General features: G+C 36.0%; 1 pseudogene; it reads left to right on the forward strand.

Moving 5' to 3' along the window:
- The window catches only part of LOC118837253, a 72,276-nt pseudogene extending 50,932 nt beyond the window's left edge, over window positions 1–21,344 (forward strand).
- The last annotated feature ends 610 nt before the right edge of the window (window positions 21,345–21,954 follow it).

The raw sequence follows: 21,954 nt of genomic DNA on the forward strand, positions 1-21,954 counted from the left end.
CTCCCCTGGCCTTCTTCAGGTCCCAGATAAAACCTACCTTCTACAGGAAGCCTTTCCCCTTTAATTATAGTGTCTTCCCTCTGCTGATTATTTCCAATTTATTCTGTATATACTTTGTTCATACAGGATTATTGGTATGTTGTATCCTCCATTAATTTGTGATCTCCTTGAAAGCAGAGACTATCTTTTGCTTTTCTTTGTATCCCCAGCATTTAACATAGTGCCTGACACATAAAAAGAGATTAATAAATTTTTATTGACTGACTATTTTATTGATCAGTTCTGACTGATAGTTAGTGGTAAATGGGGGTCTTCTGGAACCCCAGGGTTTCTGCCTCCAAGGCTGCCTACCATGCTGTCTCTCCACCATGCTGTCTCCCCATTAGTATAGTTATAGATGTGGGTAGCAATACTTTTCATATTCAGCTATACCAAAGAAAAACCTTACCTTTTTTCTATTAAATTTTTTATTCATTTATAATTCATTTTAAAAAGTGCATGTAAAACATGATTTTCTTTATTCAAAAAGCCACAAAAGAAATAGAAGCTTTCTGCTGCATAATTTAGCAGACCAATTAAGGCACCTAGCAGGAAGTATCTGTTCACCCCAGAAGCTGCACTGAAGGGCTTTGATTCACCAGGTGCAGTTACTGGGGCACAATATTCATATTTAATTTTATTTGAAATCCATAAAGACAACTCTAAAATGTAGATCGGAAAGAAGGAAGTGGTATTTTATTCCAGCAACATTAATTAAAAATTTAAACATAGGCACTATCCTGGGATGTTATAGATCTTGCCTTTATTTTCCTGAGCGAAGATATAAGAATCGTGTTCAGAGAAAAAACAGTGATCAGATGTCACACTTTGAGTCCATAAATTGGAATTTTTTAGTCTTGGCCTTGATCTGTAAATTGCAAGATGGTCTCCCTCTGCTGGCAGTTGAGCAAGACTACAATGGCATGTCTCAGTAAAGTCAGATCTCTTTTTGCAAATTTTCCTAAATAAATTTATGAAAGACAAATTATGCCATTATAGACAGGTTTTATCTTTGTTTTATTGCTCTCCAGTTGACAGGGGCGTATAAGATCTAACATCTGCCCATCATCCTTATTTGATTTGAGCTTTCAGGGGAAAGAGGATCTAGACCTGTGATTTAACCAGTTAAGGGAACTCCCAGCATAGAAACCCTCTTTATAAATTCAAGCCAATATAAGAAACTTCTCTTAAACATCCCTAATGATACAGTTTTTACTGAAAAGAATGGTAGGGCATCTAGCTGACAAAGTGGATAGAGCACTGGACCTGTAATCAAGAAGATCTGAGTTCAAATCTAGCTTCAGATACTTACTAGTTATATGACTCTAGGCAGGTAACTTAGCCTCTATCTGCCTCAGTTTCCTTACCTTCAAGATGGGGATAATAATAAGACCTATATCGTAGCATTGTGGTGAGGATATGTAAAGCATTTTACAAAACTTAAAACACCATATAAATGCGAGCTATTACTATTGACTATTAAAAGGGGGAGCCTAGTTCTTCTCAAAGAATGCCTTTTTTGGCTAACTCTAAATTTGTAGATTGTTGGATTTTCCCCCCTTATCTCAAGCCCAAATCTTTCCCCTCTGCAATTTCTTACTAATTCTCCTACTTCTCCTAGCTCCTAGTTCTGCTCTCTGGGACTAAGCAAAACAAGTCGAATATTTCTTCCATGCGTTGACCCTTTAAATATTTAAAATATTAGAATCAAAAGTTGACAGCCAAAGGGGAACTTGAGAGATCACTTAGTCCAATCTCTTCATTTTTCAGATGATGAAACTGAGTCCAAAGTATATGACTTGCCCAAGGTTACTAAAGTTGTGGTTGTGTGGTTTGTCCTTCATTCTTAAAGAGGACTATGACATCAGGAAGATGATGCCATGACTTGCAAGTGAATTGGATTACTGGGAATGCAAAGTCACCAGCCTCACTTTCTCCTCCCAAGCCATCTGGGTCCCATGGCCAGATATGGATCAGGACCAGTGGAGATGGCCCAGGATGTTGTGGGAGACCTTGGTCTTTTTAACCTAAGGTCTTTTTGAGTTCTCTTTTGACTGAGGCAACGCCCATTCAGTGATTAGGGATGTTTAAGAAGTGAGCCAAAGGATGGCCCCTCTAATTAAAAAAAAATCAAACTGGGAGCGGGAGACCCCCGGGGTTATTGTTGGCTAAAAGAGAAATAATTGCTATTTACATTCACTCTGAGCCATCAGGGCCCAAAAAATAACTACTAAGTGGTCAGGGACCTATTGTTGGCCAATCAATAAAAACTAGAGTGAATTGGGTTTCAGACCTGGTCATTAAGAAGGAAATGTGACCAATAAACCCCAAGATATCAAGGTAGGCTTCAGCCATCAAAATTTACCTTCCTTTGGGTAGAGTACCCTCAAGCAATGGTATGATGAGGAGAAGAGAGGAGAGGAGAGGAGGGGAGGGGAAAGGAGGGTAAGAAAAAGAAGGGGAGGGGAGAGGAGCTGAATTATCCAACTAGAACTGGCCAATTGGGTCCCCAGTGGGGCAGCTTGCTTGGGTCACTAAAGTACAATGTTGGGTTACCACAATGTGTCTTGTGACAGCTTGAAGACAGCTATTATATTTCTGCTAGGGTTTCTTTTCTCCAGGCTAAACATATCCATTTCAACTGATCTTCATATAGTAAGCTCTGAAGGCTCTCATCATCTTGGTTACCCTTCTCTGGAAAGTCTCCAGCTATTTACAACCCTTCCTAAAATATGGCATTTGGAACTAAATGTATTATTCCAGATATACTCTGAGGAGGACAGTTTTTATTTCTCTTTTTCTGGACATTCTGCTTTTTATAATGCAGTCTAAGATATCATTAGCTTTTGGAGCCACCACACTGGACTATTGACTCATATTGAACTTGTAGTCCATTTAAGATTAACTGATACTGATCCCAAACTCCCTCATTTTATGTCTGTAAAGTTAACTTTTTGAACTTATGTAGTATTTTGATTTTGTGCTTATCTTACTAAAATTAACCCAGGCTTCTGGCATGTTTAGGTATTTTTGGATCCTCAATCTGTCATCTAACATATTAGTTATCCTTCCTAACTTTGTGTCACCTAAAAATTTGATAAATGTGCCATTTAATGCTAAAATCATTAGAAAGAGTTGTTAAATAGCTGGAAATGTGCTGGATTTATAGTCAGAGGTCCTAAGGCTCAATATGGGCTCTGCTACTTATTAGTCATTTGATCTTGGAAATATTACTTAACCTTTATGGGCCTTAATTCCCCATGGGTTAAAATGAAAAGGTTGGACAAGATGCCTTCTGAAGTTCTTTCCAATCCTAGATCTATGATCCCATGAACCAAGAACAGATTCCCTAGGACAAAGAGACCTCCCTCCAAGTTAATATTGATGCTAGTGACTATTTTAGAAGTTTAGTCTTTCCATAAGCTCAAAATCTACCTAGCTCTTATCATTTCTATTTATCTAAGTGTTTAAATTATCAGATGCTTTGCTGAAATCTAGGTAAATTATATCTATGTTGGGCATTCCAGAGATTGACATTTTCTTCACAATCTTCCTTTTCAGAGACAGAGAATGTCTGAAAGAGGCAGGAATCTGCAATGACTTTCACGTGAACCAGAATAAAATGGGAATGGACATTTATCATGTATGTTATATAGATTTGTGTGTGTGTTTATCTCTGTGTAATGAGGACCCCCCAACCTATTAAAATAATTTTCTTCTCCCAAAACATCTGATTCACTTAAATGAGAATTCCAAATTTCTTTGTGTAATAAGGATATAAAGATATTTACCTGAAGAATAATGATGCTTAAAAAAGAAGAAATCTGATCTAATGGCTATATTATTTAATGAGGAAATGAGAACTTGTACTCTGTTCCTAGTTCTTAGAAACCCTTTTATAATAATATATAAATGATTTAACTGCAATGTTTGTGTCATCTTGCCTGACTGGCACTGTTTTAGGGGACAACTATAGACGTACATAGGTCCCCAATCTATGTCCTTTTGGTGACAATGAAAAGGTGAAGAAAATAGCTCATTCCAATGATACTTTTGTGGGGAAAGTCACCAGCACAAATGATAGGAGTTTTTATTTCACCTTTATGCCTGGATTATGAGTGAAACTGAATTACTTATTTCCAACATTGATAAGAAAGCTTGGATACTGAACTGTCAGCTGATATTTCTGTGACTATTAGGGCATGATTATTAGGAGAAAACTAAATGGTATTATTAAATTGAGCTTATAAATACAAAGTGCTAAAAACAAAATCCCCAGGACAATGATTTCGAAACCTTACTGTTCCATTCTTAGGATTTTTTTTTAAAAATAAAAGCTAGAGATATAAACTAATTTGAGTCATTACAACTTCTAGCTTTTTAATTTGTTGCCATAAACATTCAGATTTCATTCATACAAATATTCCACTTACTTCAATGTGATGCTTTTGTAGCATCACACGTGAATTTTTAAATGCTTTAACCTCAGCAATTGTGTTGGAATGTTTATATATGAATGTGTGATTTCCACCAATAGAATGCAAGCTCCTTCAGAGTGGGGATTGTTTTTTTCCTTTTCCTTATATCCTAAGGACCCAGCATGGTGCCTGGCACTTCAGTTGTGCTTAATAATTTTTTTTGATTAATTAACAAGACATATATGGCATCAGTTTCTGAAGGAAAACTAAAGAAGAACTTAGTTTTCATGGCAGGTATGCTTGGTAACATTGGAAGAAATGATAAAGAGCCTACTCCCTGGTTTAGTACAGTGGAAGACCTACACTCTTCACAAAATCTTAAATTCAAAAATGGACCAAATTTGATCCAGCTACCACCCACTACCTTTGCCTACATGTGGTTTTGGAGGAATGGGAAAGGGGAATGCTTTGCTGTAAGTGTTTATTAATAAATGAAACTTTATGTAATATAGAATGGATGTAGAACTTTCCAAATCCTGTTAAAATCTCACTCTACCAACTGGCCCCATGGAGCTAAAATGCACAAATCGCTTTGTCCTACAGCTTATTGATTTTTAAGACTTCAACTTAAGAAGTTGAAATATTTTTAAAGGATTTCAAACCTTGAGAAAGACTGGAAACAAAACTAAACAACAAAACCAGCTAAAATATGAATATAGAGTATCATTACCACGTAACATTGAATCACATGTAAATTATTATGTAATTTGAACTCATCCTCATGTTGTCTCTTATTTAAATGTTTTTCTGACAATCATTTATGTATATCTTACATTGAAAGTGCCTAGTACAAATGTTATAATAATCACTCCATGTGGTAGTCTAGTTTGATATCTTAAAAATGTGTTCAACCTATATTAGAACATTGTAGAGCATTTAGGAATTTTTTTAATGAAATCTTCAGTCTCTTATAGGGCTGTTATAGATATGTTCCAGTAATTAAAAAATGTTGAAAGAAAAAATAATATTTTGCTTGTTACTTATGTGTTTTGTATTATAAAAAAAAAGATTTACTGGGAAAGCCATTTTGTGTCTAAACTCTAAAACCACCTGTCATTGTATATAGTCAACCTATGTCAAAGTGAAATATACCATCTCTTTTAAATTCCATGCACATTTGCCTTTTATTTTTAGTAATATACCATACAATCGATCTTTTCACATCCTCATAGATTTCAACAGTGGTAAGTGGGAAAAAAGAAGGCTTTGTTCTGGGTCCAAGAGACAGTGTCATAAATAGAAATAAGAAGCTGGGGGACTTCTCATTGCACTATCCAAATGAAGTAATTTTTAATAAGTATCATGGAAAAGATAATAATCTATATGTCCCTAAATTAGGACATTTATAGAATTTTGGGATAAAGATGTCAGAGACTGGAAAAAAGTGCACTGAATATATAATTAATTTCAAATTTAACATACTAAAAAGGATAATTATTATCAGCATCCACATTATCTTCTGAGTTCCTGAGAAGCTTCTTAGCTACTATGGGAGAGCCTTCTGGAGTTAAGCAGAGGAGAATGCTCATAACCTAGTAGAAGATTTCTACCAAGCATGAAAGACACTATCTCAAGAATTAAAAGAATATGAGCCATTTATAATCTTTCTTCCTGTCCCTTAACTGAACAATTAAAAAAAGCTCTAATAAAAATATTCATAGCCATGCAAAGCAAATTTTGAACTTTGGCCATGTCCAAAAATGTATGTAATCTTCTTCATTATTAGATGCCATCATTTCTCTACCAGGCGATGGGTGGTGGGTATCATCTTCAGTCCTCTAGATTCATGGTTTATTATAGCATTAATCAGAATTCTACTCACTTCTCTCTGAATATAGATTTCTTCCTCTGGAACTGTCAGTCTCATCATTTCTCGACGCAATAATATTTATGGTTATTTATTATATTATATACTATATATATTTATATATACTATACTATCATAGTGTCTATATTATAAACATATATAGTTATATATACTATACTATTCATATACTACATTATATACATTTATATACTATATTATATACTATATATATTTATATATACTGTACTATCATAGTGTCTATATTATAAATATATATAGTTATATATACTATACTATTCATATACTACATTATATACATTTATATACTATATTATATGCTATATATATTTATGTATGCTATACTATCATAGTGTCTATATTATAAATATATATAGTTATATATACTATACTATTCATATACTACATTATATACATTTATATACTATATTATATACTATATATATTTATATATACTGTACTATCAGTGTCTATATTATAAATATATATAGTTATATATACTATACTATTCATATACTACATTATATACATTTATATACTATATTATATACTATATATATTTATATATACTGTACTATCATAGTGTCTATATTATAAATATATATAGTTATATATACTATACTATTCATATACTACATTATATACATTTATATACTATATTATATACTATATATATTTATATATACTATACTATCATAGTGTCTATATTATAAATATATATAGTTATATATACTATACTATTCATATACTACATTATATACATTTATATGCTATATTATATTTATATACTACAATTTATTTAGCCATTCCCCAATAACTGGGCATGTCCTTAGTTTTCGCTCTTAGACTACAATGAGGCAGAGATAATAAAAAATACCTACTAGTAATAGCTAACATTTATATAGCACTTAAAAGTTTGAAAAGTGCTTAACATATTTCATTTGATCCTCCCAACAACCCTGTGAGTCAGCCAATCCACAAATGTTTATTGAGGCCCTACTATGTGATAGGCATTCTGCTAATCACTGTAGTGTTATAGTCACCCATATTTTATTATTGTTCTGTTGTTTCAGTTGTGTCCAACTCTTCGTGACCTCATTTAAGGTTTTCTTGGTAAAGACACTGGAGTGATTTGCCATTTCCTCCTCCAGTTCATTTTATACATGGAAACTGAGGCAAACAGTGTTAAGTGACTTGCCCAGAATTGCACAGCTAGTAAGTGTCTGAGCCCAGATTTGAACTCAGGAAGATGAGTCTTCCTGACTCTAGGCTAGCACTCTATCCATTATGCCACATAGCTGTCCTATCCATATTTTCCAGATGAAGAAACTGAGAGTGGGAGTGGTTAGATAACCTAATATTAATATGTGTCTGAGGCAGGTTGTGAATTCAGGTTTTTCCTGACTCCAAAATCAGAAATTTATCTATGTACCATTTGGCTGCTTCTAGTAATATCTAGCATTTATATAATGCTATATAAATAATATGATAATATTATGTAATATATCATATTATATGATATATTATAATAAAATAATATATAATAATTATATGATACAATATCATATACTATAATAATAATATAAATAATACTATAAAAATTTATTTAAATAAAAGATTTCCAAAGCACTTTGTACATATCTCATTTGATATTGGTAACAACTTTATGACATAACAGCTATTATTAACATCCCCACTTTATATATGAGGAAACTGAGGCTGAGAGAAGTGCCACTTCCAGGGTCCCTCTAGTAAGTATCTGAGGCAGGATTCAAACAAAGGTCTCCCTGACTCCAATTCCCACCGTCTATCCATTTTGCCACCTAGTTGCCTCTATAAGAACTGCAATAAATATTTTTATTTATAAAAGGACTTATGTTAAGTCCTTTTCTTCATTCTTTGTTCTCTTTTGAGTATAGGCCTATTAGTGAGATAATTAAAGCAAAATTTGCACAGTTTATTAATATCTGGGGTGGGATTCCAAATTGCTTTCCAGAATGGCTGGACCAATTAATGGGTCCACCAACAGTTCATTCGTGTGCCTGTTTTCCTTCAGTTCCTCCAACAGTTGTCATTTTAATCTTTTGTCATATTTGCCAATCTTTTATATATATATGGGGATAAATTTCATTCCTGTTATTTGCATTCCTGTTATTAGTAATTTGGAGCATTTTTTTCCATTGGTTGTTGATACCTTGGAGAGCTCTCCTTTGCATCTACTTATTCATATTCTTTGGCCCTTTATCTCTTGGGGGATGATTCTTAGGCTTATATATTTGAATCAATTCCTCTTATATCTTGGATATGACACCTCTATAAGAAAAAAAAAAACTTGGCTCAAAGATTTTTTTTGGTTACTTTTCATTTTTTAAGTGCATTATTTTTGTTTGTGGAAAAACTCAAATGTTTTCTATAATCATAATTATCCATTTTATCATTCATGATCCTATTATTTCATCATGTGCCCTTCTACTAGGCATAAATCCAAAAGGTCTTTTCTTCCTTGTTCATCTAATTTCCTTTCCTTAATTTTATGTCTAAGCAATGAAGGGGTGTGGTGGTAAATGTTTAATAACCAACTTTCTGGGGGAGGGGGGAAATTCTTCATTATAAGAGATGGCTCTCTGGGAGGAGGGAGGAAGAAAGACATGGGAAAATTTAGAAGACGTAAAGACAAAATTATCAACAAAAAAGTATTTTAGAAATTTAGCATCAACAAAGCCTTCAGAGGACAGAATATGTTCCAGTGGGAGAAATGCTGGAAAGAAATGGTAGAGAGTGGGGCAGCTGGGTGGCTCAGTGAGTAGAGCACTGGCCCTGGAGTCAGGAGTGCCTGAGTTCAAATCTGGTCTCAGACATTTGACACATTTACTAGCTGTGTGACCTTGGGCAAGTCACTTAAGCCCAATTGCCCTGCTTTCCCCCCTGCAAAAAAAAAAAGAAAGAAAAAAATGATAGAGAGAAAGTGATGTACAAAGGCAGTCCTAGTGAGCATAGTGAGTGTGCTGGTATACCCATGATTTATCCATACCTATGAAGAGGAACGTTTCCATTGTTGGGAGTATATCCTAAAAGTTTTTTTAATCAAAAATGACCCCCAAAAAGCTTATCATTAAGATATTTTTCCTAGCAGTATTATGCATAATTGTAAAACCTTCAGACAACCTATATGTTTAAAGCTAGGAGAATGATTAAACCAGTTCTTGATCACTGATGTCATGGAGTATAATTCATTTACGACAGACAAGTCTGAAGAATAAAAAGAAAGCTACAAACACTTCTATGAAATAAAGACAACCCAAAAGAAATAGGATCTGAAACCTAGAACACGAAGACTAATTCTGGGCAGATAAAAGAAGAAGTGAATAAGAGTGAATGGAAAAACAATGCTGACAGAGATCTAGAATTACTAAAAATGGATGATATCTTATTGAAGTCATTATTGAATTATTACTGAAATTAATTTATTATAAAGTATTACTAAGCAACCTTAGTCACATAAATATTGCGTATTAGGTTAATCAATCTTTTTTTTTTTTTTTGCTTTTTGAAGGAGGGAAAGCAGGGCAATTGGGGTTAAGTGACTTGCCCAAGGTCACACAGCTAGTAATTATGTCAAAGTGTCTGAGGCCAGATTTGAACTCAAGTTCTCCTGACTCCAGGGCCGATGCTCTACTCACTACGCCACTTAGCTGCCCCTGAATCTTTTTTGTAAATAATGAGAAGAGAAGAGTGGGAGACAAGGAATTAGTTAAGTAATTCATTCAAGGTCACATAGCTACAGTGTGTAAGAAGTAAGATCTGAAGTTGATGCTATAAGCATTTCATGAAGTGACAGAGTTAATGTACATCAAGAATTCTTCTAATAAACCTGTATATTGGCACCCTTCAGAGCAATACTTCAGGCCCAAACCTTTTAACTCTTCCTTTCAAGGTCACACTTCAGCAGATTTATGATTTTATCAATGTTAATGTTGCTGCAAACAAAGTTGCTCCAAACTTCCCTAAGTCCTTCTCATCCTGCCTATTGTGATCCATAGGTTCCCACAAATCCTCCACAGAAAATCTGTGGCAGCTAGGTTGTGCAGTGGAAGGAGCATTAGGTCTAGAGTTTGGAAGACTTAAGTTCAAATCCAGCTTCAGACATTTATTAGTTGTGTGACCCTGGGCAAGTCACTTAACCTCTGTTTGCCTTGGTTTTCTCATCTGTAAGATGGAGATATTGATAGCCCTTGTCTCTCAGCATTGTTTGAGGATCCAATAAGATAATAATTGTAAAGTGCTTAGCACAGTCCTTGGCACATAGTAAATGCTATGTAAGAGTTAGCTATTCTTATTGTAGTTGTTACCCACCATGCTATAGATCTCTTTTCTAGTTCTTTTTAGCTTCTTGACAGTACCAAAATTCAATATAGACATCTATGATTTCTTGTTCTCATTATATTGCTGGCCTGCCTCCTTTTTCTGTCATTTATTTCCTTGATAACATGTTTTATGCCACAAATCATGTGAAAGTGATTATTGTTAACTTGTAGCAATGGGTTTATATTCTCATACAGTTTTTTCATTCTTTTTTGGGGAGCTTATTTATAATTTTAATTCAATTCCGGATCAAAATCTTACTGAACTGAATTATCTAGAGTCTCATCAATGTGGGCACTACCTCCCATTAGGAAGACCGGAAGTTGTCTGACCTCCTCTTCCTGTTCAATTCTTAGCCATGTCCTTCCGTAAATCTTTCTTAAAGCTCTACACAACCTCAAGATCTCTTAATATTTCATTCCTACCAGCATACAGTCAGAATATCTATTTGTTATCTCCTGATTTCACTATTTGAATGGCTTTCAGGGAAGGAAAAAAGAAATTTACATGATTATTATATATTTAAAAGAAATTGCAAGTTGAACATGATTTGCAGTTTCATGTACAATCATCTCTTTAAAAAATTATACTACATTATGGAAACATTACATTACATTATGGAAATGTTTGTTTTATTCCATAAATCAAGAATAAAATAAAAAAATTGTAAAAAGAAATAGACAAAATATCACTTAATCCAGTTTTCTTTAAGAAACCAATAGAAGAATCCTCTCAGCAGAGCCTAACATCGTGTATCATATTGTTCTAATCTTACAGGCCTTCTGTTACTTTAGCTGGCTTGATGCCAAACCACATCCGTCTGATTGGGTGACAACCTTAAGTAGGTACTTTTGGAGCAGCCAGTTCCAAATATAAGCTCAGAATATTCTCTGGTTTCCAGCTAGCTATTTTCACATCTGTCATTCTCAGCTGTCTTATTTCCCAATCCCATCCACCTGCGCCTTTTCTAGTTAAAGGGACACTAGTCAAAACAAGTTTTTCTCTTTGAATAGAAAATGATGCATAGACAAGAAACAAGATGACAGTTTCTCACCTTTCCCTCATTCCTGAAACTAACATTGTTTTAATATCTAACTTAGGGCATTTCATGACAGCCAAGTCAGGTATGATGAGGATTAGTGGTGATGGTGATGGTGGTGGTGGTGGTGGTGGTGGTGATAATATCCTGTGTAGGCTTGCCCCATCCTGAGGTGATGGTCTATATAGCAGATATTATTCAGAGCTGGAGCAAACCTTCTGAACCCCAACACAAGCCCGGAAGAGTTAGGAAGTGAAATTTTTACCTTTATGGTTTGGCTAGGTGGAAAAACTCGTGAGGTTTTGTGGCCAATCACAAGACTTAATGAGGGCTGACCAGAAGACAGTGAAGTAGATACTTACACTATGTATAGGACAGGGGATAGGACCTGGATCTGTGATTTCACTGGTATAAGGAGCTCCCTCTACTAATTCAGCTGAATATCTTGTTTGTCACTTACATTAGCTGCCTACCCTAGAGCACTGAGAGGTTAAGAAACTTACCCAGGGTCACACAGCCAGTATGTGGCAGAAAGGACTTGAATCCAGATCTTCTTGGCTTTGAGGCAGACACTCTATCCATTATGCTATGATACCCTCTATACTTGGTAACTACTAAAAATTAATTCACAAGTATAATTTTTTTTAAATACTGGAGAAGTCCTTAGATCTTAGACCATTTTTAGTAAATTTATACTTTGATGAAACGTATCTAGCATGAATTCTTTACCCATCCCCTCCTTTTTTATTCTTTGTTGCAAGGGCTGGGGTGGAAGGAAGTCATATATTTGGAAATAAGGTCAATATAAAAACAAATATCAATTAAATGTTTTTAAACAGAAATAAATCTAACATGACATATATAATATCTAATTCAATCCAATCAAACCACCATCTATTAGGTGCCAAGCTTGTACAGAAGGCTGTGTAACTCCTAGTTAGGAAGATAAAAGTCTTAGATTAAAAATACCTTTGCTTTTATGGAGTTTGCCATCTAATAGAGGATTATATTTCTTAGGCACAAAAGTATAAGAAATATAATGGGATATAAAGAGACTGAATGAGGAATCATGAGGACCGGGTTGAATTCCTGAGTGTAATGCTAACCTTAAACTTTCCAAATCTTAGTTTCCTCATATTATAAATTATGTGGGGAGTTGGACCAGAATCTGGTCCCTTGATGATCACCAAAGTCTCTTTCATCTCTGACCCTAGGAAATGGAATCAACACCCACACTGTTTTTAATGACTTTCCTGAGGTACATAAGTAAAACAAAGTCTCCATATAGTGGCTGCCAGCACAGGATTGACTCTGTGAGAAGTTTCTTTAAAGCCTGATGTTATCTTATGAAGGTTTATTGACATCCATTTCTCTTCATCTGAAGTGTCAAAGCTGTGCTAACAATAAAGAGACTGCAGCATAACTCAGGTTTCATTCTATGCATCTAGGGCTCGGAGATATATTTATATTCAAAGTCAACCAACTTCCTGAGAGAATATTTATTAACTGAAACTATTTACTTTGTTTTAGAGAAAGGGCAGAAGGAGGAAATAAAACTGAATTCAGCCTTACACTTTTAGGTGCTAAATAAATATTTATTGTTGACATTTTTTCCAGGAGTGCTTCCTTACAATTTATGGATGCGGATACACCTTTCGAACGTAGTAAATATTCATTTGCTAGTCCTCAAAGCACATAAGATGATAGGATATAGATTCAGAGCTAAAAGGGTACTTAGGGTCCATCTAGTCCAATCCTCTCATTTTACAGATGAGGAAACTGAGGCCTAGAGAGTGACTTGCCCAAAGCCACACAGGTTGTAAGTGGCAGAGCTGGGTTTTGAAATAGGTCTTCTTATTCCAGAGTTAATGCTCTTTCCATTGCACATAAAAATGTGATGTTTAAAGCTTTAAAACTAGGGGCAGCTAAGTGGTGAAGTGAGTAGAGCACTGGCCCTGGAGTCAGGAGGACCTGAATTCAAATCCAGCCTCAGGCACTTGACACATTTATTAGCTGTGTGACCTTGGGCAAGTTACTTAACCCCAATTGCCCTGTCTTCACTCCTGCAAAAAAAAAATAATTAAAAATCCAAGGTACTTTATCTAAAAGAGGGAAAAAGACTAATACCCTCCTTCAACAATAAGCTTTTATATCAGCTTCATCCTTTAGCTTAATCTCTTGTTTCAAGCCTTTTCTATGGGAGGAGTAATATCCACTAGGATATTTATCATGTTGTCTAGGACAATTTTCCCTCTAAATCTAGGGAAAATGTCTCTGAGACTTGATTGGTTTAGGATACTAGGGCTTGACAGCAGTCATCAAAACTACTTGGTACTGGCTAAGAAACAGAGTGGTGGATCAGAGGAACAGGTTGGGTACACAAGGTGCAGTAATCAATGACTATAACCATCAGAGTCCACCTTCTGGGTTAAGAATTCACTATTTCACCAAAACTGCTGGGACAACTGGAAACGGTACAGCAGAAACTGGGCGTAGACTAATGTCTTATACCGCATACCAAAATAAAGTCAAAATGGGTTCATGATTTAGATATAAAGGCTGATACTATAAGCAATTTGGGAGAGCAAGTAATAGTTTACCTGTCAGACTTATGCGAAAGGGAAGTATTTCTGACCAAACAAGAGGTAAAGAGCATCACAAAATGTAAAATGGATAATTTTGATTATGTTAAATTGAAAAGTTTTTGTACAAAGAAAGGCAATGCAACAAATATTAGGAGGGAAGCAGAAAATTTGGAAAGAATCTTTACAACCACTGTCTCTGATAAAGGCTTCATCTCTAAAATATACAAGGAACTGAGTCAAATTTATAGGAATACAAGACATTCCTCAACTGATAAATGGTCAAAGGATATGAACAGGCAGTGTTCAGAGGAAGAAATTAAAGATATCTGTAGATATATGAAAAAATGCTCTAAATCTCTATTGATTAGAGAAATGCAAATCAAAACAACTCTTGGTCACCACATCTCTCCTGTCAGATTGGCTAACATGACAAAACAGAAAAATCATAAATACTGGAAAAGATGTGGGAAAATAGGAACACTATTACATTGTTGGTGGAGTTGTGAACTGATCCAGCCATTCTGGAGAGCAATTTGGAACTATGCCCAAAGGGCTATAAAAATGTGCATACCCTTTGACCCAGCAATACCACTTCTAGGGCTGTATCCCAAAGAGATCACACAAGTGGGAAATGGACCCATATATACAAAAAATATTTATAGCAACTCTTTTTGTGGTAGCAAAGAATTGCAAATCAAGTGGATACCCATCAATTGAGGAATGATTAAACAAGTTGTGCTATATGAATGTAATGGAATACTATTGTGCTATAAGAAATGAGGAGCAGACAGACTTCATAATAACCTGGAAAGATTTATGTGATCTGATGCTGAATGAGGGGAGCAGAACCAGGAGAGCATTTTACGTGATTGCAGACATACAGTATCTGTGATGACTAACTTTTATAGACTTGGCTCTTCTCAGCAATACAAAGTTCAAAGAGAGCTCCATAAGACTCATGGTGCAAAATGCTATCCATATCCAGAGAAAGAATTATGGAATCTGAATGCAGATGAAGCAAACTATTTGTTCTCTTTTTTTTTCTTTCCTTTTTGGTGTTGTTTCTTCTTTCTCATGGTTCATTCGGTTGGTTATAATTCTTCTTTACAACTTGACTATTGTGTAAATAAGTTCAGTGTGAAGGTATATGTAGAACCTACATTGGATTACATGCCATGGGAGGGGTGCGGAGGAAAGGAAGGTGGAGAAAATTTGGAACTCAAAAACTTGTGGAACTAAGTGTTGTAAACTAAAACTAAAAAATAAATTAAAAAAAAAGAATGCTAGGGCTTGAGCAATTGATAATACCTGAACACTCTGGTGCATTAAAAGGCCAGCCTATGAGGAACCAGTGTCCTTTAGACTGATGTGATAGGCAACATACTCTTCTGTCCAGATGTGGTTCCATATGAAGATTGGAAAGTAGGGTTTGTATACACCTGAATCAGCGCTGTATCCATGCTGAATATCCTTTCTATGCTATGGCTAGAATAAGCATATTCTAGAGATGCAGCATGAGGTGATGGATATAGTATTGGACTTGGGAGTCAGGAAAACTTGATTTTTATCTCACCTCGGTTGCTCATGTCAACCACTCACAGAATTTGGTCTAAGAAAGACAAACATGATTAGGTCATATCCATCTCTCAAAGCTGGTGACATGCATGCATGGGAGCTAACAGCTTGGAACTGAACTCATTTTGGGGTTCAGGTACACAGTTTATATATGATGCACAGGGGTGATATCATCCCATCATCATTTTGTCTCTGGACAGGGGAAATACCTCTTTTATCAGACCCCCCAGGATTTGTGTTATCTAGACAAAAAGAATCTGTCTCCATCCTGGCCAGAGCAGAACACAATTATTTGCAAGTTTGGGTTGGGGTTTGACCAGGATGGGGAGAGTCAATGTAATCTCATTATCAGAAATGTTCTGAAGAAAAACTGAACTTAAATTCAGGACTTTGAAAGAATGGGGCTGGGGGAAGTACTGAGTCTCCAAGATAATGATTATTAAAATTCATTTTTTACACTCACCAGTCAGAGGTGGGAAACAGCTTTGAGGCCATATATGGCCCTCTAGGTCCTCAAATGCAGCCCTTTGATTGGATTCCTTCCCCTTCCTTCCTTCCTTCCTTCCTTCCTTCCTTCCTTCCTTCCTTCCTTCCTCCCTTCCCTCTTTCCTATATGGTAAGGCAGGTATGTAAGTGATGAGGAAGCTGAGGCTTAGCATAAACTGAGATCTAGAAAGGCTAAATGACTTGCCCATGGCTGAACAGTGAAAGTCAGAGTTGAACTATGACCCTGTGTCTCTCCTGACTCTAAATCCAGCACTCTTTCCAATTTTAAAAGAAGCTCAGCAGCTTTTGCTCTGTTTAAAAAGAAAAGACTTAGATGCTATGTAAGGAAAAGGAAAGAAAAATTCTAAACTAGATCTTAAAGAAAACAACTTTTCCTTTTTACTCCCTCTACCAGCTAATTAAATCCTATATTTAACTCTTTTTGGAGAGTGTTTCACTTTGAGTTTAATCATTACCCAGGTCATGTCTTTGATGACTATCTCCAAGTATCCCTGGCAACAATTATGTAAATACCCTGGAGGCAGAGAAGGTGAAAGAGCTCTTCTTTGCATAAGGACCTACCTAGAGAGACTTCGGACTGAAGAAGTCTCTGGTTATATTCAGTTGGGAATCCTTTCTTTTACTTTTGAACCATTTCAGAGCCAAGTAGACAGCTCAAGGCTAGAGCAATTTCCTAACTCCAAAGTAAATAGGAATCATCTGCTATCTGTATCCGCTCATAAATGGTATTTTCTTTGAAAAGAAAATAAATTCAAAGGAACATTATTGATGATTTTCTTCTCCTCCTGAGGCTCCAACAAAGAAATATTTGCTTTTGTCCTCCAACCTGTGTTAGAAGCTCTCATAACACGACAGTCTTTTCAGATTATTTGAACCCCAGTAAGATCCAAAGTCTGAATTAATCACCCAAACTGCTTTGCTCTACTCCAAAAATGTGTCTTTCTGTGTCAGCAACTTCAAAGACCACATAAGATTGACAAGGGGTATCTTTCCGGTTGATGATAGGATGTCTGCAACCAGAACAGTGAAATTTCTGTTATGTTGATGCTCTAGGGACATTTGCCTCTCGGGATCATAATCTTTAAATGATACTACCTTGTCAATCGTCTTGTTCAACTAAGAAACTTCCTTTCTTATGACATGGAGATCAAAACTGGAGTTGGGATTGTTACTTAAATCTTGTCTTTCTTCTTTCAGTCAATCAGAAGTTTGCTTCTGAGTCCATGATCATGTATATGCTAGCTTGAAGGGAATAACAATATGAATTATGTATCATCTAACCTGTTTGCTTCCTTTAACCAAACTTTCAGGTCGACACACATAAGGGCCAGGTTTGGAGGATTTCTCACCTCTTTGGAAAATTGCAACCAGTCACAATCCAGCATGCTCATAGGAACTTCCTTTTGTAAGCACATGATTCACCAAATTAAAGAAGGAACATTAATTAAAAGATGGAGGAAAACAAAATAGAACCATTGCAAATCAAATTAAAACCTTTCAAGGGGAAAATTAATTCTTATCTTGGAAAAATCTTTGACTTATAGTCCCAAATACATTGGACCCTCTTTCTCTCTAGTTTCTTGTTGCTCCTGATAGGTGACATCAGTCATTATTCTATCCCCACTATATCCCTTCTTACCCAGGAAATGCCAACAGGGTTACAGTCTTCACTATTGCACAGTGAAGACGCCTAAGTAGTAGAAGACACAGTTCTCATTGTGTGACAATTCCTGAGAAATCTTTCTGAGGCTCTTATCTTTGACACTTCTGAAACCTCTGGCCATGTGCAAGCTTGCCATAAAAACAAGGTTCCTGTTGTCCCTATGTTCAAGTGACTCCATGTCACCAGCTCCTTCTTAAGATATAGGGACCATAGATTCTAATGTCTTTCTCCCTCTGACACATTGGAGGGGTGACTTTGATGTAAGGGCCCACTGCCTACTTGTTCAGGGGGCTAAACAAACATCACAATGTCTTCTAATGATCTATTAAGTATTGATGATTTTTTTTAAAGCAAGCTGGCAAGACTGTTCAAGGCGGTATGGTACATTGAATATAGAGCTTGCCTTGGCATCAGGAAGACTTGGGTTCAAATGCTGTTTTAAATATTTTATATGATACTGGGCAAGTCATTTGATTTTCCAGTGTCCCAGTGTCTTTAAAAGTATAATTTATAGAATATATAATTTATAGAACATTATAGAAATTTGCTGATCTGAACCAGAAATTCTCTACATCACAGGAAATCACAGATTTTTTTTAAAATTCAAGTAAAATACGTTATATTCTTTGACAGTTATAAATGCTTAAAAAAAAAAAAAGGTAGGGGGTCTGCAGGGGGAGGAACCTGCAGACTCAAGGTCACATGTGGCCTTCTAGGTCCTTGGGTGTGGCCTTTTGACTGAGTCGAAGTGTTGCAGAACAAATCCTTTTGTTAAGAGAATTTATTCTGTGAATTTTGGATTCAGTCAAAGGACTTCACTTGAGGAACTAGAGGGCCTCATGTGCCCTCCAGGCCACAGGTTCTCCATACCAGTTAAGGGAAGAATTGTATGAACACCAGGCAGTCATTTATTCCCTTAAAAGCACCAATTATTTTGGGATAGGAGGAAAGAAACACCATTCATTTGGGGAAAAAGGTAAAAGGAAAAGATCCCAACATGAGCTATGTATAGTATCTAAGTATAGTAGTTACATAGCAGCTAAGTATAATGCAATGAAATGATAATTTTTTGGGTGGAAAGAGAAGTGGAAGGACAGAATGGAGCTGGAGAAACAGACTAATGATTCCTGTGACTTTATGCTGCTGCAACATTTGGCAAAAGAGAAGAGAAGAAGAAAGACCAGAAAACACGTATTCCTTTTTCCTGGAAGCTATGGGAAATGCCAGATATTCCTTATTACTGTGGTCAAAATTGACCTTAGCTGTTGAGTGGTGTCTATTTTTTATGGCTATGACCATCAGTTTTCATGTTGGCAGAGTAGGGATAGGTTTTCCAGGTTTTGCTCAGCTCCTGGACATCTAAATCTTATATTAATGGCTAGAGGCATTTTGAAAAGGAAATGAAAATAAAAATAAAAAAAAATTGATTGCTCAAAGCAAAATCTCATTCATGCTTTAAAAATCCTGAGTTGGGAAAGTAGCCCAGAGTACTACCTCTGCATTTAGCTCAGGGACAAAGTCAGAATGGACATACACTTAATGTGACCTTAAATAATATTAAATATATCTATTGTATTCTCCTTTTGCCATCAGACTTAGAGAGTTTAAACATGGTGAATAGTAGTGCAATGAATAGAGTGCTAGGCTTAGAAAAAGGATGATCTGAGTTTAAATCCAGCCTCAGACTCTAATTAGCTGTGTGGCCCTGGGCAAGTCATGCCTGTTTGCCTCAATTTTCTCATCTGCAAAATAAACTGGAGAAGGAAATGGCAAATCACTCCAGTATCTTTGCCAAAGAAAACCCCAAAAGGAGTCATGAAGAGTTGAACTTGACTAAAAATGACCAAACTACAACAGTAAACTGTTAGACAAAGAAGAATACTTAATCAAGCCCCATATTTGACCAAGACTTTCAATTACTTATGTGCTTGAGAAAGAGCACTTGTTTCTCTCATAGAGGAAGAGGGTAGCATATATGTACGTGTGTGTGTGTGTGTGTCTGTATACATACACATACACATATATACTTATATATATACATGCATACATATATACATATATGGATATAATACACATACATATATGTATTAATATTTGTATATTTATGTATGTATATGTGTATATACACATAAACATGCATGTATACACGCACACATATATATGCGTGTGTATATATATATATTCTCTATGTTTTCTTGTATATACACTCAATAGTTTCATGAACATTTTTTTCTTAGTGTTTTTTTTTCCTCTGTCTTCTTGTCCAAAAGCAATTCTGAAAGAGATAAACATAGAAATGACCAACCAATTCAAGATGAAGGGATAAATAAGAAGACTGGAGAGCTACTTCGGCGAGCATAATAAAGTAAACGTTGATTTACAGCACCAATTCCTTGCGACTCGTCTGATTACCTCGAAGAGAAGCTGTTATTTTCTCGTTACCTATGCTGCTCGCACTTTGAGGAGATAAAGGCAAGAATGAAGGAAGATAGAATCACCTTTCTGACATTTGTGTAGACGGGAGAGACATTGAGGTGTTTCTGTTTGTTCGTTTTGATGCTGGCTAGGATATAGTAATGAAACTATTATCTTTTTAATTTTTTTTCTTTTTCTTTTTTCAAATGACAGATAATCCTCTGTGCTTCCCTTCCAGCTCTAGATCTGCAATTCCTATGATATTCGTAATAAAGTCAGCAATGTGGCCCTAGGCAGGGCAAAACTACCTTTGCCTCTTTCCCTTATATTTTGGTTTCTCCCACATTTATTTCTGAGCTAAGCGTGAGAATCTCTTGAAAATTTCTAAACATATGTCAGATAATTTTCCTTTTGGAAGAGGGGTTGAGACTTCTGCCCAGACTTAGGGGTGAAAAGAAAAAGAAATCATCTTAGCCTGGGGTATTCTTCTTGGCTTCTGTTAGCTGGGTATGATAGCTGGAAGTACTGGGCTCTCAGCCTGCCTCTGTTAGGGAGCCATTCTAGTGACTGTGCTCTAGAACACCGGTATCAAACTCAAATAGAAATGGGGGAGGTGCAGAAGGGGCATTAAGCCATACATAATGATCCCTGCAAGCTGCATATTTACTTAGAAAACCACATGTTAATATTGATTGTATTTGTATTTATTTTGTTAACTATTTCCCAATTGCATTTTAATCTAGCTTGGGCTGCACTCGAGGGGAGCAATATCCAGCCCAACCCAGGAAACACTAGAGGATCCAGCAGCCATCATGAGTTAATGAAGCAATTCCCTGCTGAGATTATGAATGAATGAGCAAATGGATGAATGAATGAAAAAAATATTTATTAAACATTTACTATGTGCAAAGCACTGTGTTAACCACCAGGGATGCAAATACAAAAGATCGTTCCTACTATGAGGGGGCCCAAATCCCAATAGGGAAGAAAACACACATAGGTTTGAACTGCAAGTCAGACAGAAAGATCCCAAGGTTCTTAGGGTGCAGTGGCAAAGCAAATACTAATGCCTTTTCTTTAATGTTATTTCCTCTCATAAAGTCATTTCACTTTCTAATGGTACTTAGATATCTGTCAGTGCTGAGAACTTTGGTGAAAAAAACTTTATTTTAAGGTCTTCAATGGCTGTGGCTATAGGATCTATAGAAGGAGTCGCTAGGGCCACATCTCTATTGGGGTTGTTTCCTAAGATGATGGCTATGGGGGTTGGGCTGAAAGCTCTGCTATTGCCAAGGATCTTAGGTTCAAGGTCCTGGCCGATTTCTACTGGGGTCCGAGGAGAGGTTGTAGTAGAGGTCATGGTAATCATGTGACTTTTCTGGCATCTTGTTGCTTCAGACAGGTTGGCTAGCCAGCCCTGTAGGTGATAGTCAGCATTTGGTGTGGGTGGATGGCCCTACCTCCAC

This window comes from Trichosurus vulpecula, chromosome 2 (genome assembly GCF_011100635.1).
Source record: "Trichosurus vulpecula isolate mTriVul1 chromosome 2, mTriVul1.pri, whole genome shotgun sequence".
Lineage (NCBI taxonomy): Eukaryota > Metazoa > Chordata > Mammalia > Diprotodontia > Phalangeridae > Trichosurus > Trichosurus vulpecula.